This window comes from Protopterus annectens, chromosome 5.part0 (assembly GCF_019279795.1).
Source record: "Protopterus annectens isolate FY-2018-M chromosome 5.part0, PAN1.0, whole genome shotgun sequence".
Lineage (NCBI taxonomy): Eukaryota > Metazoa > Chordata > Ceratodontiformes > Protopteridae > Protopterus > Protopterus annectens.
The window spans coordinates 996,857,522-996,882,203 of record NC_056735.1 but is presented as its reverse complement, the minus strand read 5'-3'; the positions used below and the strand labels follow the sequence as shown (position 1 = coordinate 996,882,203).

The 24,682-nt window shown below is 41.9% G+C and overlaps 1 protein-coding gene and 1 long non-coding RNA gene across 2 annotated transcripts in view; both read right to left on the bottom strand.

Moving 5' to 3' along the window:
- The window catches only part of GRB7 (growth factor receptor bound protein 7), a 2,830,640-nt gene that overhangs the window by 2,772,604 nt on the left and 33,354 nt on the right, over positions 1-24,682 (bottom strand). The gene's annotated exons all lie outside the window — the stretch shown is intronic.
- On the bottom strand, positions 3,509-10,892 carry LOC122802923. Its single transcript, XR_006365010.1, has 4 exons — positions 10,443-10,892; positions 8,109-8,260; positions 5,790-5,941; positions 3,509-3,602 (listed from the first exon to the last, which is right to left on the bottom strand). It is a non-coding gene; the product is annotated as an uncharacterized LOC122802923 (long non-coding RNA).

Sequence of the window (24,682 nt, the reverse complement as noted above, 5' to 3'; positions counted from 1 at the left end):
ATCTTTTTATTGACTGTCTTGATAGTTAAATCAAAGTGATAGTCAAAATTTAGCTGATTGTCTATGGTGACGCCTAGCAGTTTAGTGCAATAGTCAGGTTTGATGACAGTGCCATTACAGGATGCTATGGAAAAGAGATTGGGGTGGATTTACAGGTTGGGGTAAAGAGTAGTAGTTTGGTTTTTTTGGGATTTAGGAGGAGACAGATATGTTGAAACCATTTTTCTGCTGCAGTGAAGACTAATTGGGTAGCAGAGTGGAGTTCTGCTGGGGAAGAAGCAGAGCAGATGAGAGTGGAATCATCTGCATATTGTATACAGGTGGATGTTGGGAGAGAAGTGGGCAGGTTATTAATGAAAATAGAGAAAAGTAGGGGACCTAGGATGGATCCTTGTGGGACGCCAATAGTAATTGGGAGTTGAGAGGATAGATGGCTGTCCCAAAGGACTGCTTGTTTTCTATTAGTCAAGTATGAGTTGAACCACTGTAATGCTTGTGAATCCAGTGAGAGGGATTTTAAGGTATCGAGGAGAAGTTGATGGTTGACCATATCGAATGCTTTTGAGAGGTCCAAGAATAGTGCAGAGGAGAACAGGTTGTTATTTCGGTTTTATTGATAGTGTCAGTGAAAGAGAGAAGGGCAGTAGAAGTACTGTGGTGCGGTCTAAAACCATGTTGAGAGTCTACAAGCAAGTTGTTATTCAAGAGATAATGTAGAAGTTGATGGTGAATGCAGCGTTCCATTATTTTGGATAGAGGAGATAGAAGGGCAATAGGTGAAAATTGGACAGTTCGTTGGAGTTCCCTCCTTTATGGAGGGAATAATATGGGAGATTTTCCAGCAGGATGGGATTTTGGATTCTGTTATAGTTCTGTTTATTAAGATGGAGACTGGGTAGGCTATTTCGGTTGCAGCTAGTTGTAGATATTCAGCAGGAAGTTTGTCAGCAGAAGGGGTGCAGGGTTTTAGTTTAGAAAGTAGTTTTCGTATATAGGTTGTTGAGACGGTCTCAAACTTTAGTGTGTGGGTACTGTTTAGAGTGGGGGTAATTTGGAGGCATGGGGTAGTCATGGTGCTTGCAAGTGAGGTGACTGTTTGAGAGAAGAAGTTGTTAAAGGTGTTGGCTATTATGTTAGGTTGGGTTTGTGCTAAACTAGCTGGGGTAGGTGTTTTGGTGTTGCCTGGATGGAGTAGTTTATTTATTCCTGACCAGAATTTTTGGGTTTTGGTTTTGGTTTTGTTGATATTGAAAGTGGTAGTTTTTTTATCCAGAATGATAAGTTTCTTTGTTTTATTTCTCAGATGTTTGAAATTTTGATGGTCAATTGGGTTTTTTGTGGACCTCCATTTAGACCATAATTTATTTCTGGCTCGCATAGTTTGTTTAGTTGTAACAGAGAGCCATGGAGCTGCTTTGGAGCTGACTCTGACTAAACGGGATGGGGCATGATGGTTTAGAATTTGTAGGAAGGTATTGTTGAAATGGGCAACTGCTTCATCTATTGGGAGGTATTTTAGAGTTGACCAGTTATATTCTTTGAGTTCATTTTGAAAGGATGCTAGATTGAATTCTGTTTTATTGTATTTGGTACGATAAGTAGTTAGCTTGGGATTGTTGCATTTTGTTTAGTGATAAAGGTAAGGAGGTGGTCGCTGATATTGTCAGGAGTATTCCTGTTTTATAGGAGAGGGATTGTTGTTGGTCAGTATCCAGTCTAGAATGGTTTGTTTGTGGGTGGATTTATGTATTCTAGTAGGGGAGTTGATGGTTTGGTGAAAGTTAAAGAGATTAAGGTGAATGGTGGGTTTGGGGGATATGCAGGAGCTCCAGTCAATATTAAAATCACCTAAGATTATGGTTTCCTGGGGAAAGGTGCAGGAAATCCAGCTTAGGATATTTTCTAGGGTATTGATGTTCTTGCCTGGGGGGATGTAGGAACATATTATATTTATAGCCTTGGATTTATTAACTTGGAGTTTGGTGCAAAGTATTTCAGCATTTGCTGGGGTGGGAGGCAAGGAGTCAATTAAGGCTACCTGAAGTTGGGATTTGTATAGGAGGGCTACACCTCCACCCTTTTTATTTGGACGATCTTGCCTTAAGGTGCTGTAGCCTGGGGGAGTGAATTCATTGTCTTTGGTACTGGGTTTAAGCCAGGTTTCAGTGAGACAGAGGATATCAAAGGCATAGAAATCAATTAAGGCATGGAGTTGTGTGACTTTGTTCTTAATGCTACGAATACTTAGGTGAGCAATAGAGAGGGAGTCAGAGGAAAAGGGTGGGTTAGAATAGTTAGCATTTTGGTTTGAAGGTGTGTGATTGTGGAGGGTATTGGGACCAGGGTTGGGGTGGATGTCCCCATCTATAAGTAAAAGTGTTTGTGGGGGTTGAAGGACCTTTGTGTATTTGAATGGTATTAGATAGAGCCGTTTGGAGGTTGTGAATTTGTAATGGTGTGTTTTATGGTAGAGAGGGGGGAGGTAGGGACAGGTAGATAGTATATTAATATGTGTTTGGTTGGGTAGAGGAAGTGTGGTTGTGGTATTTTTGGCTGATGCAGGAGTTTGGTTAAGCTTGTGATTTTCATAGGAGGTAAGGGTGTAGTAGTAAAGCAGGATGTTAAGGAGAAGAAGAGGAAAGAGTGATTTAAGGGTTAAAGGCATGTTTTTATAGAGTGTGAGGCTAGTAATTATAGGACAGCACGGTTTGTAAGGATAGGGTGTGTTAGTGTTGAGGAAGGGTGTGGTTGTAGGAGTGAGGAGTTGATTGGTAGATGTATAGGAAAACTGTTATAGGTAGTTGGCTAATTGGGGGTGCCTAAGTATGTATAAAGGTAGGACCCTGGGGGTGGGTGGGATTTGGGGGTAGGGTAGGGGAGCGGAGCGGGGCAGACCAAAGTAAGAGGAGCAGTGAGAGGAAACAATCAGTAAGGAGGAAGGTAAGCACTAGAGACAGTAACAGAGTAGCCAAGGTGAGAGTCAGAAGAGGAGGACATAGAGAGAGAGAAACACCTGGGAGAGTAGAGGAGCGAGTTAGGTAGCGAGCTGTATAAGAACTAGGAAGGAGAATGGGTAGCAGGGTTAAGAGGGCTTTGTCATCAGAAAGAGAAGAGTGCCACAAGCTTATAAGCCTCACGGAGGGTGGTGGGGTAGCAAAAGAAATGAGATTACAGGTGTATGATGAGTGCCATCTAGTGGCCAAATCTAAAACAGCTAAAAGGAGATGGAAGCAGTGCAATATTAAGGTGAAGTAGGGTAGTGGAAAGAATGGTGTAACAAGGCAGAAGGGTAGCTGTGGTAGTAGGGGGCAAAAGGTAGAAACAAAGAGAGTTAAACCAGGGGGGTATGGCTGCTGGCAGATATGGCAGGAGAAGTTGTGCACCTTGGAGGTGCTGGGGTCAGATATTTGGTAATAATTAAGCTAATCAAATAATCTGTTTGTAACATACAATAAAGGTAGCTGTGGCCTTTAGTCCAAGGGTTGTTGGGTTACCCAGGTCTCAGAAACACTCAATCAGGCTTAGGTAGTTGGGTTGAGCTGGTCTTGGAGTCCAGAAGGGCACAACAAATGTAGAAAGGTGATAATAGAAGCTATGCAATGCTGGGGAAGGAAATAAAAAATAAGTCAAAGGAAGAAAGTGACAACAGGTAAAAACAGATGAGGCATATTAATGGTAATACAGTCTTAACAGAGTGAATAACTAGGACAAAAGTGGTTCTCAAACACCAGGAGTACACAACATCAAGTTATACAACAAAGTAGCAGGGAAACTATAATAATCATCAATAACCATGTAAAAGGACAATACAGTGAAAGGTTACAATCCCAGAGCAGTCTCCTAATTACATAAGTCAGCTTAACTAACACAGGAAAGTGCAGAGCATTCTCATGAAAGAACACATCAGTAGACTAGTTATAACACATCAGCAGGTCTTAAAACATACTTTAAGATATGGGCAATTAACTATTAGGAGTTAGCTACAGAGATATGTAGAATTCCGTCAATTAACTAGAAGAGTAATCAACTGCATATGTTCCCTAGGCTAGTCGCTAATAAATTTAAAGGCACAGTAAGCTATATACTATGCATTGCTAGGTACAAGTAATAAAAACTAAGGAAACATAATCACGCTTACAAGGGGAGGCAATGAAAGTAAAGTATAAGCAGCTATATCAGGTTCCTGGGCTAGTCGCTGAAACTAAAAGAGTGCATATAAGCTATATAGTATACACCTTTAGGTACAAAGCCTAGAAGTAGGTAAATTGAATCTAAATCACTGTTTAGAGATAGCGACCATTAAACTAAAGCGTAGGCAGCTGCACCCGTTTCCTAGGCTAGTCGCTAATCAGTAAGAAAGCATAGCAAGCTATATACAGTTTATCCCTAGGTAAACCGCTTAAAAGTAGGGGAAAGCAAAAGCATACAGTGAATAATCACTCAAGCTCCAGCTATACTAACTATCGGGATCATGTGGGGCTAGTCTGCTGCTTCAGAACAACGATATGCGGCGGAATTAAAGGAGCCGCGGGGAAAAAAACCACAAAATAGGAGGGGTATTCAGAGCAAACAAAGAAAGCTTTTTACAAGTACAGACAAAGTAAAACAAAACAATCTGAGCAATGCTTCTAGAAAAGCAGGCGGCAAAAATGCAAAAAATAACACTTAAACAAGCAAGACTGTGTCAGTAACAAAAACGCAAACATGTATCTGCAGCTAGAACAATTGTAACAAAAAAACACGCTTACATACCTATACAAACTAAACGCCAGGGATCGCTCAGCAGCCACACGTGGTGAAAGGAAGTAAAGATGGCGCCAGTAAGGAGGCAGTCCCCTATAATACCTCAGGCACGGAAGTGGTAAGCGGGGGGGGGGGGCAAAGTAATTAATAATCGGAATAAATACCGGAACAGTGTAGAAAGGTGAAGAGGGAAGAAAATAACTATAATAGAAGTGTGGAGTACTGGGAGGAGGTAAGGGTGAGGGGGACAGAGAAGATCTGATAGAGGTGGGAGCTATAACAGATATAAGGGAGATAGTAGTCTACCTAAGAGTTAAATAGAAGGAGTAGAGAGGGATATCATACCCACTGGACGAGGAATGAGATCACAGCAAAGAAGTACAAAGTAAGGGGCAGGCACTGAGAATGGAAAAAGTAGGGGGAAGATGGGAGTATAAGCAGCGTGTGAGTGAGGATAGTGAGGGCACGGAAGGGAGAAAGAACTAGCAGACCAAAGTAAGAGGAGCAGTGAGAGGAAACAATCAGTAAGGAGGAAGGTAAGCACTAGAGACAGTAACAGAGTAGCCAAGGTGAGAGTCAGAAGAGGAGGACATAGAGAGAGGGAAACACCTGGGAGAGTAGAGGAGCGAGTTAGGTAGCGAGCTGTATAAGAACTAGGAAGGAGAATGGGTAGCAGGGTTAAGAGGGCTTTGTCATCAGAAAGAGAAGAGTGCCACAAGCTTATAAGCCTCACGGAGGGTGGTGGGGTAGCAAAAGAAATGAGATTACAGGTGTATGATGAGTGCCATCTAGTGGCCAAATCTAAAACAGCTAAAAGGAGATGGAAGCAGTGCAATATTAAGGTGAAGTAGGGTAGTGGAAAGAATGGTGTAACAAGGCAGAAGGGTAGCTGTGGTAGTAGGGGCAAAAGGTAGAAACAAAAGAGAGTTAAACCAGGGGGGTATGGCTGCTGGCAGATATGGCAGGAGAAGTTGTGCACCTTGGAGGTGCTGGGGTCAGATATTTGGTAATAATTAAGCTAATCAAATAATCTGTTTGTAACATACAATAAAGGTAGCTGTGGCCTTTAGTCCAAGGGTTGTTGGGTTACCCAGGTCTCAGAAACACTCAATCAGGCTTAGGTAGTTGGGTTGAGCTGGTCTTGGAGTCCAGAAGGGCACAACAAATGTAGAAAGGTGATAATAGAAGCTATGCAATGCTGGGGAAGGAAATAAAAAATAAGTCAAAGGAAGAAAGTGACAACAGGTAAAAACAGATGAGGCATATTAATGGTAATACAGTCTTAACAGAGTGAATAACTAGGACAAAAGTGGTTCTCAAACACCAGGAGTACACAACATCAAGTTATACAACAAAGTAGCAGGGAAACTATAATAATCATCAATAACCATGTAAAAGGACAATACAGTGAAAGGTTACAATCCCAGAGCAGTCTCCTAATTACATAAGTCAGCTTAACTAACACAGGAAAGTGCAGAGCATTCTCATGAAAGAACACATCAGTAGACTAGTTATAACACATCAGCAGGTCTTAAAACATACTTTAAGATATGGGCAATTAACTATTAGGAGTTAGCTACAGAGATATGTAGAATTCCGTCAATTAACTAGAAGAGTAATCAACTGCATATGTTCCCTAGGCTAGTCGCTAATAAATTTAAAGGCACAGTAAGCTATATACTATGCATTGCTAGGTACAAGTAATCAAAACTAAGGAAACATAATCACGCTTACAAGAGGAGGCAATGAAAGTAAAGTATAAGCAGCTATATCAGGTTCCTGGGCTAGTCGCTGAAACTAAAAGAGTGCATATAAGCTATATAGTATACACCTTTAGGTACAAAGCCTAGAAGTAGGTAAATTGAATCTAAATCACTGTTTAGAGATAGCGACCATTAAACTAAAGCGTAGGCAGCTGCACCGTTTCCTAGGCTAGTCGCTAATCAGTAAGAAAGCATAGCAAGCTATATACAGTTTATCCCTAGGTAAACCGCTTAAAAGTAGGGGAAAGCAAAAGCATACAGTGAATAATCACTCAAGCTCCAGCTATACTAACTATCGGGATCATGTGGGGCTAGTCTGCTGCTTCAGAACAACGATATGCGGCGGAATTAAAGGAGCATGGGGAAAAACCACAAAATAGGAGGGGTATTCAGAGCAAACAAAGAAAGCTTTTTACAAGTACAGACAAAGTAAAACAAAACAATCTGAGCAATGCTTCTAGAAAAGCAGGCGGCAAAAATGCAAAAAATAACACTTAAACAAGCAAGACTGTGTCAGTAACAAAAGCAAACATGTATCTGCAGCTAGAACAATTGTAACAAAAACACGCTTACATACCTATACAAACTAAGCCAGGGATCGCTCAGCAGCCACACGTGGTGAAAGGAAGTAAAGATGGCGCCAGTAAGGAGGCAGTCCCATATAATACCTCAGGCACGGAAGTGGTAAGCGGGGCAAAGTAATTAATAATCGGAATAAATACGGAACAGTGTAGAAAGGTGAAGAGGGAAGAAAATAACTATAATAGAAGTGTGGAGTACTGGGAGGAGGTAAGGGTGAGGGGACAGAGAAGATCTGATAGAGGTGGGAGCTATAACAGATATAAGGGAGATAGTAGTCTACCTAAGAGTTAAATAGAAGGAGTAGAGAGGGATATCATACCCACTGGACGAGGAATGAGATCACAGCAAAGAAGTACAAAGTAAGGGGCAGGCACTGAGAATGGAAAAAGTAGGGGGAAGATGGGAGTATAAGCAGCGTGTGAGTGAGGATAGTGAGGGCAAGGAAGGGAGAAAGAACTAGCAGACCAAAGTAAGAGGAGCAGTGAGAGGAAACAATCAGTAAGGAGGAAGGTAAGCACTAGAGACAGTAACAGAGTAGCCAAGGTGAGAGTCAGAAGAGGAGGACATAGAGAGAGGGAAACACCTGGGAGAGTAGAGGAGCGAGTTAGGTAGCGAGCTGTATAAGAACTAGGAAGGAGAATGGGTAGCAGGGTTAAGAGGGCTTTGTCATCAGAAAGAGAAGAGTGCCACAAGCTTATAAGCCTCACGGAGGGTGGTGGGGTAGCAAAAGAAATGAGATTACAGGTGTATGATGAGTGCCATCTAGTGGCCAAATCTAAAACAGCTAAAAGGAGATGGAAGCAGTGCAATATTAAGGTGAAGTAGGGTAGTGGAAAGAATGGTGTAACAAGGCAGAAGGGTAGCTGTGGTAGTAGGGGCAAAAGGTAGAAACAAAAGAGAGTTAAACCAGGGCTGTATGGCTGCTGGCAGATATGGCAGGAGAAGTTGTGCACCTTGGAGGTGCTGGGGTCAGATATTTGGTAATAATTAAGCTAATCAAATAATCTGTTTGTAACATACAATAAAGGTAGCTGTGGCCTTTAGTCCAAGGGTTGTTGGGTTACCCAGGTCTCAGAAACACTCAATCAGGCTTAGGTAGTTGGGTTGAGCTGGTCTTGGAGTCCAGAAGGGCACAACAAATGTAGAAAGGTGATAATAGAAGCTATGCAATGCTGGGGGAGGAAATAAAAATAAGTCAAAGGAAGAAAGTGACAACAGGTAAAACAGATGAGGCATATTAATGGTAATACAGTCTTAACAGAGTGAATAACTAGGACAAAAGTGGTTCTCAAACACCAGGAGTACACAACATCAAGTTATACAACAAAGTAGCAGGAAACTATAATAATCATCAATAACCATGTAAAAGGACAATACAGTGAAAGGTTACAATCCCAGAGCAGTCTCCTAATTACATAAGTCAGCTTAACTAACACAGGAAAGTGCAGAGCATTCTCATGAAAGAACACATCAGTAGACTAGTTATAACACATCAGCAGGTCTTAAAACATACTTTAAGATATGGGCAATTAACTATTAGGAGTTAGCTACAGAGATATGTAGAATTCCGTCAATTAACTAGAAGAGTAATCAACTGCATATGTTCCCTAGGCTAGTCGCTAATAAATTTAAAGGCACAGTAAGCTATATACTATGCATTGCTAGGTACAAGTAATCAAAACTAAGGAAACATAATCACGCTTACAAGGGGAGGCAATGAAAGTAAAGTATAAGCAGCTATATCAGGTTCCTGGGCTAGTCGCTGAAACTAAAAGAGTGCATATAAGCTATATAGTATACACCTTTAGGTACAAAGCCTAGAAGTAGGTAAATTGAATCTAAATCACTGTTTAGAGATAGCGACCATTAAACTAAAGCGTAGGCAGCTGCACCCGTTTCCTAGGCTAGTCGCTAATCAGTAAGAAAGCATAGCAAGCTATATACAGTTTATCCCTAGGTAAACCGCTTAAAAGTAGGGGAAAGCAAAAGCATACAGTGAATAATCATTCAAGCTCCAGCTATACTAACTATCGGGATCATGTGGGGCTAGTCTGCTGCTTCAGAACAACGATATCTTGGCGGAATTAAAGGAGCCGCGGGGAAAAAAACCACAAAATAGGAGGGGTATTCAGAGCAAACAAAGAAAGCTTTTTACAAGTACAAACAAAGTAAAACAAAACAATCTGAGCAATGCTTCTAGAAAAGCAGGCGGCAAAAATGCAAAAAATAACACTTAAACAAGCAAGACTGTGTCAGTAACAAAAACGCAAACATGTATCTGCAGCTAGAACAATTGTAACAAAAAACACGCACATACCTATACAAACTAAACGCCAGGGATCGCTCAGCAGCCACACGTGGTGAAAGGAAGTAAAGATGGCGCCAGTAAGGAGGCAGTCCCCTATAATACCTCAGGCACGGAAGTGGTAAGCGGGGGGGGGGGGCAAAGTAATTAATAATCGGAATAAATACCGGAACAGTGTAGAAAGGTGAAGAGGGAAGAAAATAACTATAATAGAAGTGTGGAGTACTGGGAGGAGGTAAGGGTGAGGGGGACAGAGAAGATCTGATAGAGGTGGGAGCTATAACAGATATAAGGGAGATAGTAGTCTACCTAAGAGTTAAATAGAAGGAGTAGAGAGGGATATCATACCCACTGGACGAGGAATGAGATCACAGCAAAGAAGTACAAAGTAAGGGGCAGGCACTGAGAATGGAAAAAGTAGGGGGAAGATGGGAGTATAAGCAGCGTGTGAGTGAGGATAGTGAGGGCACGGAAGGGAGAAAGAACTAGCAGACCAAAGTAAGAGGAGCAGTGAGAGGAAACAATCAGTAAGGAGGAAGGTAAGCACTAGAGACAGTAACAGAGTAGCCAAGGTGAGAGTCAGAAGAGGAGGACATAGAGAGAGGGAAACACCTGGGAGAGTAGAGGAGCGAGTTAGGTAGCGAGCTGTATAAGAACTAGGAAGGAGAATGGGTAGCAGGGTTAAGAGGGCTTTGTCATCAGAAAGAGAAGAGTGCCACAAGCTTATAAGCCTCACGGAGGGTGGTGGGGTAGCAAAAGAAATGAGATTACAGGTGTATGATGAGTGCCATCTAGTGGCCAAATCTAAAACAGCTAAAAGGAGATGGAAGCAGTGCAATATTAAGGTGAAGTAGGGTAGTGGAAAGAATGGTGTAACAAGGCAGAAGGGTAGCTGTGGTAGTAGGGGCAAAAGGTAGAAACAAAAGAGAGTTAAACCAGGGGGGTATGGCTGCTGGCAGATATGGCAGGAGAAGTTGTGCACCTTGGAGGTGCTGGGGTCAGATATTTGGTAATAATTAAGCTAATCAAATAATCTGTTTGTAACATACAATAAAGGTAGCTGTGGCCTTTAGTCCAAGGGTTGTTGGGTTACCCAGGTCTCAGAAACACTCAATCAGGCTTAGGTAGTTGGGTTGAGCTGGTCTTGGAGTCCAGAAGGGCACAACAAATGTAGAAAGGTGATAATAGAAGCTATGCAATGAATAAAGGTAGCTGTGGCCTTTAGTCCAAGGGTTGTTGGGTTACCCAGGTCTCAGAAACACTCAATCAGGCTTAGGTAGTTGGGTTGAGCTGGTCTTGGAGTCCAGAAGGGCACAACAAATGTAGAAAGGTGATAATAGAAGCTATGCAATGAATAAAGGTAGCTGTGGCCTTTAGTCCAAGGGTTGTTGGGTTACCCAGGTCTCAGAAACACTCAATCAGGCTTAGGTAGTTGGGTTGAGCTGGTCTTGGAGTCCAGAAGGGCACAACAAATGTAGAAAGGTGATAATAGAAGCTATGCAATGCTATACAAACTAAACGCCAGGGATCGCTCAGCAGCCACACGTGGTGAAAGGAAGTAAATGCATGTATTGTAACATCCTGGCTATGCAGTCCAGTGCACAGGCTGACCATACTGTGCATCACACATCACCATATCCTCACATGTTAGACAGTGAGCAGGACACAGTCACCAACACTTGCACATTTGGGGGACACAATAGTGGGTGACATAGTGGTAGAGTCACAGGAGGTGAATATAGTAGCGAGATACCTTGGGAGGTGATGGAGATCAGAGATTACACTCCCTAGTGGTAGGGTCAGCATACCATTAGCACCGTCCACTGTGTTGGCTTGTGGTGAGGTGGCTTGATGAAGTCTACAACAGTGAAGGGGTAGAATTATTGAGACCATGAGCATTGGCTTTAATTGGGAAAATTGTATATTGATCCTGATCAGCATCAGTGCCCATGAAGTAGTTATTGTTCACAATAATGGTGGTAGGTTGCATGGCCACAGGTGACAGGAAGTGGATAAAACTATATGAACCTACACATGTAACATGAAGAGGCATCCCAGGTGTTGAGCTAAAATAATGCTCTTGTCTTTGATCTGGGCAGCAACTACAGCTGAGGGTGGTGGGCTGTGTGCCCTCAATGACAGTGCTGCTGTCTCATTGACAGTTTGTGTTATCAAACTTGGGATCATCTACGGATATCCTCCCCACATCCAAACTCTTGCATGGCTATGTAATGCATAGCATCTGCAAGCAACCTGGATGGCAGTTGCAGCATATCTTATGGAAGCACCTACCTATAGAAGCAACATTCACCACCAGTAACCTCAGAAGTCCCTATAATCTATATTACCATGCACTGGAATCTACAGCATACACTAACCATCTCCACAGTGCTGTGGATTACAGTTAACTGTGCATGTATCAGTGACATACACTTCCACTGGTGAATGACAAGTGTTGTAGCCATACCAATGATGGTTCTGGAGTCATGGTAGCACCTAACATCCCCCCTCGCATCTTTCCCCTGTTGGTGGCTATCCTTACCTCAGAGACACGGTGTACCTCAGCTGCTATTTGAGATGCAGCAGCAGCATGTAGATGCCTGTCTTGGCAACCTGGAGTACCATCTGACATGGATCATACAGTCATGCAACCAGTGGGCTCTGAGAACCAGGGAAGCAACTGGCCCATAAGAATAGTCACCCAGATGAGTGAAATACCAAGCCTCTGGTATTCAGACCGGCTGAGGGCTACCCTGGCAGGGATAACCCAAATGTGATGACTGTCTTCCCAAAAAGAAATGCAAATAAGAAAAAACTCACTTTTAATAACAAACAAAGCTTTCGGAAATAACCCTTCTTCAGTGCTGTTAAAGTAATAAATGAACCCAGTACATTCATATATATATATATATATATATATATATATATATATGCATAGTTAACAGAAACACATAACACAGCCAACTTATAAAAAACACCTGAAAGCACATCAATTAAAATTTAGGACAACAGACAAATAAAATTCATGGGTATACAAATACATTAGTATTACCAGAAAATAAAAACTATAAATCAATGCAACAAATAATAAATAATATATAATATATTTATCAATGTTTCCCCTTTCCTACTTTCTTATCTACCTCATTTCCTCCCCATTTAAGACTGGCACTTTGCTGCCCATACTAACAGTAAATCTGGTGGTTATTCTGCTATCCTAATTGTGCTGGATGAGTGCAAAATGCAGATGCTCTTTGTGTTTCGCTGTTGCAGTCATCACATTTGGGTTATCCCTGCCAGGGTAGCCCTTAGCCGGTCTGAATACCAGAGGCTTAGTATTTCTGCGTCGGTTGCTGTCGCTTCAGGTCATCAGTAGTATAAAATAAGGCAGCTGACACCATTACATCAGTCTTTCTTGCCATGGACCCCGAAGCAGAAGCAGTTCACATGAGTGCTGGTCAGCCACTACCTGAGATTCGTCTTCTGAATTGAAGTCTTCTAAAGCTAAGTACCCCACTGGGGATCCTTTTTTCTTGCACTAACCGATGTCAGAAAAAGTTAAGAATTGTCTCGCCTGTGGAAAGCAAATACCACACCGAGACTTTAATTCTTATTGCGTCACTTGCTTAGGCCCATACCACGACGTCACCCACTGTCACTTCTGTGCTTTGTTCAACGCCAGAACTATACATCATCGGGGCCTTATTGTAGCTATATATTTTCGCTTACAGTCCTCGAATTTCGATATGGCTTCAGTAAGCCATCCGACAGCAGATCTTCCAAAAAAACATAAAGATAAAGACAGAGACAGACCACACAGGTACAAATCTACCAACAGCGCTTCCGTTAAGCTAGTCATCAGTTCTCCGGTGCTTTCACACCTCCTGATGCCCGCTTCTGTGGTTTTGCAGGCCGCTACCGAGACCCTTTCGGAGTGTGATATGCCACAAGACTCTTCTTCGACTAAGGATCTTGCGGTTGTTTCTCCCTTGGATGTGTCCGGAGCCACTGAGCAGGCACTGGATTCTGAGGAAGTCCTTCACACTACCAATTCTCAACACAAACCGATGACTTCTTTCACGTCTACCGTTCTTTCAAAAACTACCGAGTTTCTTAGACCCAGGGTACGAACCACACCCAAGAAACCGACGATCCAATCTTAGGTACACCTGCTTCCTTGCCTCAGTCTCAAATGCTTAAAATGGCAGAAAACCTTATCATGCTGATCAGGGGAAGCCAAGCTACCCCTTCCAAAAGAAAAAGAGATCTGTTCCCTGTAGTTTTGTCTGAACAGGAGTCTAATGACTCTGATGCATCTGAATATGAAGACATGCAACCCCTCTCTACTTATGAGGATTCTTATGCAGAGGATTCCACTCCTTCATCCTCTCCCCCAGAGGACTTTTCCTTTGGGGAAAACCTTCATACCTTGAGGGAGCATTTCCAATGGGAAAGTCAGGACTACCCTCAGTCTAAAATGAGACTCAGGGAATTCTTAGATCTTCCACAGCACAGACCCCTGGCCATTACCCCAGTCCTGAATGTTGTGGAGGATGTTTTCCTGGAATCCAGTTTGACTCCCTGACTCACACAAATTTCTCTTTAAAAATCCTACTGCTGACCCTGAAGTAATTTCTCAAGGGCCTAAAGGAATTAAAGTAACCTCTGCTAAGAATCCCACCCCCTCAGATAGGGATTCCCGAGCACTAGACAGATGAGATAAAAAAGTATACACATCGTGTTATTCTTGCTTTCAGAGCACTAAATTGCCAGTTCCATATGCTAAAATTTCAGCAACATACCCTGGAACTCCTCAAACAAAAAATGTCTTCCTTTCCTGCTTGTGCAGAATCTAAAGAGTTACAAAAGTTAATGCATTCTGCCAGTCAAGTAACTAAACACACCTTGCACTGTGGTTTTGATGCCCTAAAAGCTTCTGGCAGGGCAGCAGTCACCAGTTCTGTCCTTAGAAGACATGCATGGCTTGAGGAACAGCCCTTGCCAGACCATGTTAAATCTAAATTGTTGGATGCCCCCTTGCATAAAGACAACTTATTTGGCACTAAGGCTGAAGAGGTCTTAAAAAAGATGGAAGAAAAAGCAAAATCTATGCAGACAGTTAAGAACTTCTTACAGCTCCAGCCACCCAGGTTCAGCAGGCATTGTCCCTCCAAGCACTGGTCCTTTCCTGCTCCCACCAGGTCAGTTCAGCCCAGATCCCATGGAAGCATACCCCCCCCCCCCATACAGCAGCCACAGGGAATGCAGAGATCTAAACAGTGGACTTCCTCCACTTCAAAAACAGGGAGTTCTAAGCCATCCCCTTATGGTAAGAACTCACAATGACTTTCCTCCCCTACCACATCCCACTGCCCACCTTCACTTACCCATAGGAGGAAAATTCTCCTTTCATGCAAGCACCTGGGCCACCATTAGCAACGACCGCTGCGATCTGAATGTAGTGTCCCAGGGATACAAACTTTCTTTCCATACCCTTCCAACTCCAAAAGGGTTCCCAGATCTACCTCCAAACCAGTGGGCAGAGGCACAAAAGCAAGTCATTTCCCTGCTCACTATGAGGGCAATAGAGCATGTTCCTGCAGAACAGAAAGGCCAAGGTTCTACTCCAGACTTTTTCTGGTACCCAGAAAAGAGGGCAACTGGTGCCCCACCCTTGATCTATCCATTATAAACACCTTCCTGGTGATACCAAAATTCAAAATGCTCACCCTCCAGCAGCTGCTACCCATGCTCTCCAAGGATGCTTGGCTAGCCACCCTAGACCTAAAAGAGGCCTACCCCCACATTTCTATCAGGGAATCATGCAGGAAATATCTCTGTTTCAGGGCAGGATCTCTGCACTTTCAGTTCTCTGCACTTCCCTTTGGCTTATCTACTGCTCCCAGAGTTTTCACAAAATGTCTGGCTCTGGCTATTGCACTTTGCAGACAAAGGAATATCCAGATTTACCCATACTTAGATGACTGCCTAATTCAGGCAGACAGCCAGGAAAAGCTGCTCAAGCACCTGGCCTTTGTAAAGTCCCTACTAATCTCCCTAGGGTACACAATCAATGAAAAGAAATCCAAACAGGTACCCACCCAAAGGATTATATTCCTGGGAGCAAGCCTGGACACAGCATCCCAGATGGCATTCCTTACACCAGAAAAGCAAACTTTCCTGACAGCCTACTTCTCTCGACTAGCCACTAGACCCCAGTTATCTGCAAGGAAAATCCTGGAAGCTCTGGGGTTCATGGCATCATGCATTCTACTCATTCCCTATGCCAGACTGCATATGAGGAAACTTCAATGGTACCTAAAAAGCCTTTGGTGTCAACACTCTCAAGAACTGGAGACTCTTATACCCATGATACCTTGTCTCAGAAAAGATTTTCTTTGGTGGGCAACAACATGCTCCAACAAAAAGGGACTACCTTTCTCACCACCCCCCGCTGCCCAGACCCTCATCACAGATGCATCAGACTATGCCTGGGGTGCACACCTGGATGGCAGACGCATACAGGGCCAATGGAGCCCACAGCAAATCCATCTGCACATCAACCAAAAAGAGATGATAGCTGTCCAGCATGCCTTGACAGCTTTCAAGCCCCTTCTCTCTCCAGGGGCTCTCCTGATCAAAACAGACAGCACCACTGTGATGTGGTATATCAACAAGCAGGGAGGGCTCACTCCTACTCTCTATGCAGGCTGGCCATAATCCTTTGGCACACAGCCACTGCCATGCAACTCCACCTGTTAGCACAATTCCTACCAGGTTCTCAAAACTCTCTGGCAGACCACTTAAGCAGAAATTTTCTGGACCCACACGGGTGTCAGCTTGACAAAAGAACCTTCACCCTAATAACTCAGAAATGGGGTACCCTGAAGGTTGACCTCTTTGCCTCCCACACCAACCATCATCTCAGCAAGTTCTGCACCAGGGAGCATCACTGCAAGTGGATGCCTTGTCCTTCCCCTGGGTCAAGCTATCGGTCTATGCCTTTCATCCACTACCTCTCATCCCCAGGGTACTGCTCAAAATAAAGAAGGAAAAACCAAGAACAATTCTTATTGCTCTAGACTGGCCTCACCAGCACTGGTATCCACTGCTGCACAGTCTGTCCCCACTGCCACCATGGCATCTCACTCAGATTCCAACCCTCCTGACCCAGAGGGAAGGAGAATTCATGCATTCCCAATTGCAGATCCTCAATTTGGTAGCTTGGCTTATTCTCTAACCTCCCGATCAATCTGCCAACCTCAGTAAACAGGTTCTAGATGTTATTCATGAGGCCAGATGCCCTAGTACTAGAAAGTCTTATGCTGACAAATGGAAAAGGTTCTGCACCTAGATTCAGGTTAAGGGAGCTAATACGGCACAGCCCTCCCTCCGTCTCATCCTAGATTACTTAGCTGACCTGCTACACAGTGGTCTCTCTTTTTCCTCTATTAAAATTCATGCCTCTGCTATCTCTGCTCATTTACCCACCGAGTAGCCCCTTTTCTCACCCCCTCTGATCCAACAGTTCCTAAGAGGGGCTAGCAACTTCAGGCCACCCAGAAGAGCACCAACCCTAGCTTGGGACCTTAACTTTGTGTTGGAAAAGCTCACCCTGCCCCCCTTCAAACCAGCCTCTTCAGCAGAGCTAAAATTTCTCTCCTGGAAGACAGCTTTCCTTCTGGCCATCACTTCAGCCAGAAGGGTCTCCGAGCTGCAAGCACTCATGGCTGTGGAAACTTTCATCATCTTCCATGCTGACAGGGTATCCCTCAGGACTAACCTATCCTTCATACCCAAGATGGTGTCCAGCATGGCTCTCAACCAAGCCATTCATTTGCCCACCTTTTTCCCTAACCCACAGAACAAGGAGGAAAGGATCTTACACTCCCTAGATGTGCACAGACAGCTCAGATTCTAACTAGACAGGACTAAATCCTTCAGAAAGTCTGATCAATTGCTGGTTAGCTTTGCTGCAGGGGCAGAGGGCAAAGCCATCTCCAAACAAACCATTTCCAAATAGATAGCACACTGCATCCATTTCTGCTACAAGCAACATGGAAAGCCTCCCCCCAAGGGGGTCAGGACTCACTCCACCAATGCAGTCTCCACCTCTGCAGCTTTCCTCAGAGGAGTCCCCACCAAGGACATCCGGGAGGCTGCCACCTGGACATTTGTTCACACCTTTAACAAACATTACCACCTGCCTATCTTCTTCAAATCCAGGGCAGGGTTTGCCTCTGCAGTCTTGCAGGGCATCCTAGCCAATCCCTAGTTTCCTTGACTGCCTCCATCCATTTCCTCAGCTTTGGGACTCAACCCAAATGTGATGACTGCAACAGTGAAACATGAAGAACATAGTACAGATGTGTACACTTACTATAAATGTAGATGTTCGAGTGTATTCACTGTTGCAGTCCTGGTTTCCCTCCCTCCATTCCCCTCTTCTTTCTTCTCTTTCCTTACAAGGGACATATTGGTATTTACTTTCTACTGGTGGGGTTCTTCCACCAGAACCTGGCTACCACTTGTGGGATCCTGACAGGTTAGGGCAAGAAAAACTGAGGTAATGGCGTCAGCTGCCTTACTTTATACTACTGATGACCTGACGTCAGTCCTGAAGCAACAGCAACTGACGCAGAAAAACTAAGCCTCTGGTATTCAGGCCGGCCGAGGGCTACCCTGGCAGGGATAACCCAAATGTGATGACTGCAACAGTGAATACACTCGAACATCTACATTTATGGTAAGTGTACACAACTGTACTTTCTTTGGTACTACATTGCTCGTATTATGAGCACACATTGACTCAAATGCACTGCTCTGTTTTTGAGGTGACTTATGTCAGATCACTCATGCACCCCACTGTAGTGTTGCTCCGGCTGTAGAGCGGCCTAGTGCTGCTTCACCCCTTAGCATTACACTTGCCTTTAATTGTGTGGTACTTTGCTTGGACTGCTGGCACTACTCACTGCATACTACATGTCTAATTAGCTGTGCAGCTCTTCCTGCAGTGATCCCCTAGAAATGTAGCACTGAGCAGGTGTGTAGCACTATGGATCCCAGCTCTTGTTTTGTGCTAAAGTTATTCAGATTAAACCTTATTGCTAAAATAAGAAAAATGTTTTCTGATTTTCTTTGCTAAACTGCCTACACATAAAAAGAGTGATAATACAATAAAATAAAGACAAGTCATATGACTTCCATATAATTCAGGCTGATTGTGCAAAACATTGTTTTTGTGAAGCTGTTAAATCCCTCACATTTCATGATCTCAAAGCTGATTATAATTAAGAGAGGGTACAGGGTGTCACCTTATGTGTAAGATGTATAGAAGGCAAATCTGCCCACAGATAACTATTTTACTTTACAAATGCATGGAAATGCCTTCTCAGACAATTACCTCAGATCATGTTCAGAAAGTTTCTTTTTTTTTTTTTTTTTGGAAGGTCAACCTATAGCCAGTACAGTCGGCTCTGGAGATGCACTAAAGTCCAAGTTTGCAGATGACATAACACTGAAATCCAGCATTGCATGCAATAATGATAAAATAAGTTTTCAACACCATTTGATTAAAATCTGCACTTCTTCAGACAACACCACTTCCCCAGACAACACCAATGGTCTGAATTTCAGTTTAGACAAGAACAGGGCTACGTATCAGAGGTATGTTGCAAGTGAAAACATATATTCATTGTTTTGACTTGATATATGGAAATGTGGCACAAAGTAACATTTTAGCTCTCCAGTTAAGTTTTAATTCTTATCTGTAAAATCTGTATAAAAGGCTATAACCTCCTGTGCTGTGCATGTGAAACCTTGCCAAGAAGACATTAATCCTTAGTTATGCTTGAGGAATCTGATTAATAAAGCTGGGACATTAAAGGTAAAAAGAATCCAGTGTAATCCCATTAAATACATTTCTAATGTGAAACATTAACCTTCATTTATATCCTAAAAAGAATACATTGTTTTTGCATGGCAGTGTTACAGAAGGCCAAAATAGGACAGCACAGAGGTGTGGTTGGAATGCAAAGAAAGTCCAAGCAGCAAACAAGCAATTCAAAATGATGGACACGCAGAGTCAGTAAAAGCAGGTTTATTACAAATCCACAAAGCTTTCAGGAAAGATCCCTTCCTCAGTATGTATAGCAATATTAAAACCAGTACCTCTTTTATACAATTCAAAAAAAGTGTCACAGCCCAAAGAAAATATCCAATTAATCAATTAAAATTTAAAGTAACTCAGCATATATAGAAAAAAAGAGCTCTGCCTATAAAGAAATTCTGCATATATGAAAAAGTCCACAAAATATGAACCTATTACAAACATAAAAACAGACAAAATATGTCATAATGTCTTTAATTATGCTTGTAATAAGTTCATATTTTGAGTACTTCTTTTTTTTTATGTATGTAGAGTTTGTTCGTATATACAGTTTCTTTATATGCAGAGTTCTTTTTTCTATATGTGCAGTTTTTTATATGCAGAGTTACTTTAAATTTTAATTGATTTATTAGATATTTTCTTTGATTGGGCTGTGGCACTTTTTTGAATTGTATAAAAGAGGTACTGGTTTTAATATTGCTATACACACTGAGGAAGGGATTTTTTCTCGAAAGCTTTGTGGATTTGTAATAAACCTGCTTTTACTGACAGTGTTACAGAAGGAACATGGTTTACATGCATTAGTATCCATGTATTCCCTTTTTTTCCAATCACGTTTTGGTATTAAAATTTCTGTCTATAGCACAGCGCATTATTATTAAAGTCTGTCGCTGGCTTGTGTACTGTAGACCATTGGGTTTCAGTGAAGATTTCCAACCTTAGAAAATTAAACTGCATTTGGACAGAAAAGTCAGCTGAACTTTGTGAAACTAACTATAGAGATGTGAAAATACGTTAGTCCATGTACTATGGCCTCCTGAACATAATGGGCAATTTTCTTTATCTCAAGCTATTAATCAATCATATTTCACTGTATTGGTTTCTTATTGCTAATTTTGTCCTCATAGAACGCTTCTTGTTTTTGTCATGTGGATGTCCTCTCATCTCTTCTTACCTCAATTGTAAACAGTCAGTGTCATAACAGAGATTGTACATGTCAAGAGAGTTGTTCTAAGGGGAGGACGGGTCCAGCTAGGTGAGTGACTCAAAGGGGTGCTTGTAGAGGCTGCAGTAGTGTTGATAGGGTTGTATGTTCAGCAGTGCAATAACTCATCTGTGAACCCACTGCATCCAGGGTAAAATGAATTCAAAGAAGGCTAGCTTTCTGAGGTGTAGGAGTAACCACACTGATAATGTGCTCCCTGCTCACAAGTGTCTGATCTGTACTGGCATCCTTACAATCCATTTTGGATACCAGATGCATAACAAGTATCCCTGATGCTTGTTGCCAATATAAGGGGGCTTTGTATGACACTGTGAAGGAATGACAAAGGCAACCAGTGGCAAGAAGCACTGGAGAAACCTTCCACTGGAGAAACCTTCATGTTACACAACATCAGAAATTACTAAGTCCATAGTCTCATGCCAAATTTAATGCATGCTACTTAGAAGTAAATAGTCATACTTAGACATTCCTTTAAACTGATCTGATAATAAGAGGTTATAAAAGACTGCTTGCAAGAGCTAATCATTTTCACTATAAGGATAACTTCTCTAGGAAATGAAGTGAGTGAAAATTAACAAAGGTAGATATCGGTCCACAAACCTGTTCTTTTTCAGAAATTGGCCATGTAGTCATGTAGCAGCTAGCTGCATACTCACATCAAGGCCACTGGGGAGAGGCTGGCATAGCAGAGAGTACACTATATACCCCAATCAGATACATTTTTGTACCATTTTAATTTGTTGGTGGTTCCCTAGGCCTTGATCTTTATAGGTGTTAAGCAGAAGCCTTTATTATTAGTCTGTGTTTCATCTAATGAAATATTATAGAAGACCATTTCTTATGGTCGCATGTTAATAATGCCATAACAGAAAATTGTCAGACAGTATTTTTATTGGAAATGGTTTCCTCCTAATAACTTGCATTTGTAGTAGATTTTCTTTTTCTGGAATAACTCACAATACTGATAACTATGAACTATATCTCAACCTCTTAGACCAAAAAATCTGGACAAAGCCATAAATAATAGGGGGGACAAAGGCCCAAAATAGGGACAGTTTTTAAATATTGCTCTTACAAACTTAGAATGTTTATAGAATAACAGGTTTTGCATTTCACATTAATGTTCTGAAGGATATGAAGTCTGAAACTCAAACGCCCGACATTATTTTCTGACTTCAGTCCTCAATGATTTGCCAGTGATTTTCCAGAAAACCACAGTTTTATGAGAAACAGACCAAAAATAAATACTTTGGGGACAAACGTCTTCATGGCTGTTTATGGCTTTAAAAACTGTACCTTATAATGGAAATTTCTGGCGTTCTGACTACAGATATTCAAATTTTGATGCTGGTTGTCAGATATCTAGGTTGGGACAAGATATTGAAGCCTTTCTGACTTGACTCCTTGGCATTCTGATTGTTCCCTTGATGAATGATTTTTCTGGTAATTATTAGTGGTGCAGACATCCTACCTACATAAGTTGACAACAATGTATTGAGAGTGGGTGCCCAAAACCCAGATGCTAAGGGTCAGGCATACAGAGTTTGGGCCTCAGGTCTACCACAGACATCTAAGGTTACTCCTGTATTACCTTTGATTAGGAGCAATTTTCCCAGGAGTACCTTGTGTAACTACAGAAGTCTGCACAATGTTCAGCAACTCCTCTTATGCCTGCTGCTTCTGAAAATCCCCCTAGCAAGATGGCAGAGAGAACCGTCTCTCCTCTTTTATCAGATTCAGAAGAGGATGAGGAAGTCACACCATATAGAGATAAGATTTTTTATCATGTTTGATATGAAACTGATTCTAGGGATAGTGATTCTTCTGTGTATGACTCCCCCCCCCCCAGGTGTCTCATTTAGAAGCCGTATTATTTGAAGAAGTATCACTTCTATTCTGCTACCAACTAATTCTTATCTCCAAAGAGAAGCTATTCTGAGTTACTGAAAAGTGATGCAACAAAGCTTTTAGACACTCCTTCTAGCATTGTGTCTTTTTGAGAAGTACATAATCATTTCTACTTGGAATCACCTGCTCCAAAGAAATGTGTCCAGTTTTATACAGTACCGATACAGTCTGAATTTATTTATTAAATGCATGGCTGTCTCTAAATCTATAGAGCTAGCTATATAAAAGGCACACGTTCTTAAAACTCTGCAAAGTGATGGGCAGCATATGAGTCTTGACAGATTGGCAAAAAAAGATGAGCAAAAGGACTACAGCTCTAGCAGGATAAGGTGAGCAGAACCAGCCCTACATCACAGACAAATCAATCCATCATCATTCCCACCAAGATTCCCTCATTTTTCAACAAAATAGCTTCATGTCACCAGTGATGAATGGGTCGAGAGGTTGTATCAAAACGTTACATCAGATAAGTTTGTACCACACCACCTAAACAGCCCGTCCCATAAAAACAGACCAAATAAATGCAGTTGATGATTCAGCATTTTGTTTAGAAATATTAATTCTAAAACAATTAAGGTATATTTCATATCACTGCAGTATGAGAAAGTTAATAAACACAAAGAAGTTCATAATGTTATTTCTGCAAATTCTGCTGCTGATTCAGAACACTAACTGGTAACTATAAATGTGCAATATGCTAACATTTTATGTCCTCATTTATAAGACATGCATTAAGTTTCTTAGGTTCCAGGTGGGAATGGGAAATCCCACAAATGGTTCACTGCCTTGTGATTTTGCCTTTTTACTGCAAGAGGAGTATTTAAAAAGTTCCAATAACTAATTTTTAGTCACCTGATACTAATGTTGTTTGATAGTTAAGCTCATCTAGGTGATTTCTTATTTTTAGCTAGTTATTTTCAAAACCTTAGTATTAGAGTTTATTTATTTCTTGACATTTGATTACTAGGAAAGTCCAGCTGGGTAGGTGCCCATTTTCAGCGTAGGCACAGGAAGAAAAAGCTCCAAAGTATTACAAAAACTTAAGCTGACCACACTCTGCAGCATTTCCAAAGTTTGAGCATCTCCTCAAGTTAAATGAAATTAAATCTGACCCTTCCTTAGTCAAATAGGTTTTAGGAGCTACTGCAGACACCAAGGACAATGTACATCTGATTTTTTTCCCTTGATATCCTGCAAACGAAGATATCAGTGCAAATAGTCAATGATTCTTTCAGTCCGATTAACTGCTACAGCAACTCACAATACTGTTGCCCCTCACTTTCCCCTTTCTCACTGCCTTAAACCTACTCTGATAGTCACTGTGTGTCTGTTATCTACAGCAAGTTCTCCATGATCCCACTGCCCTCCCAAAAAAGGTATGCAGTTAACTTTATCTTGCGTTTTCATTCTGTGTTATGGCCATCTGCTGCCTGCATCCCCTCTTTTTTCCCTATTTTTCTTCTGAACCCAATCCCTGATCTAATATCTATCAGTAACAGGGGGCCTATATCATGTTTTCCTGCTCCCGTCTGTCTTCTAAGACATATACAGCCAGTACCTATAGCACACATTAATTTTCTGTTGTCCAGCTTTACTGAACATGTTGACAGCCCAAGTCTCTGCAGTCTTTATAAGCTTTATGTAATTTTCTCAGCAAGTCCCAAAAGTTTTCTGTACTATTTCCGGCTTGTCATTATCATTAACACAGAGAGTGGAGGAACGGTGTTTGTTTCTTCTTGGTCCACCTCCCCTTCTTCTCCCAGTCTTCACTGTGCAACTCATCGCCCATTCAGTTTGTCCAATAAACTGCTCAACTTCATTGGCATTAAATCCCTGATATTTTCAAACTGCCTGTCTCAGTTTACTTTCTCCACTTTTGCTGCACCAGTTTTGGCATCATCAGTTAAATTGATTTGTAAACTGCCAGTTGGCCAGTTTAGTACTTCCTCAAATATACGGTATCAATTTTGTAATTTCTCTTGTATGTCTCATATCAGTCTAAGTAAGAATTGTAAGCACACTTGAATTCATAACCAATATTGCAAAATTGTAGACTGTCAACAAATTTAACCTATACTGTTGGATTTTCATCTCGTATTGTATGCTACAAATACAGAAAAAATAGCAATAGTATTAGGTATTTGCAGCAATATTAGGTTCAGTGTTTTTGGTTACTAATTTTTTACCACTGTCCTATGAGAAAGGGTCTATATTAGATGAATGAATGCTTAAAATGTTGACTACAACATGCTCGACAGCTTTTAAGC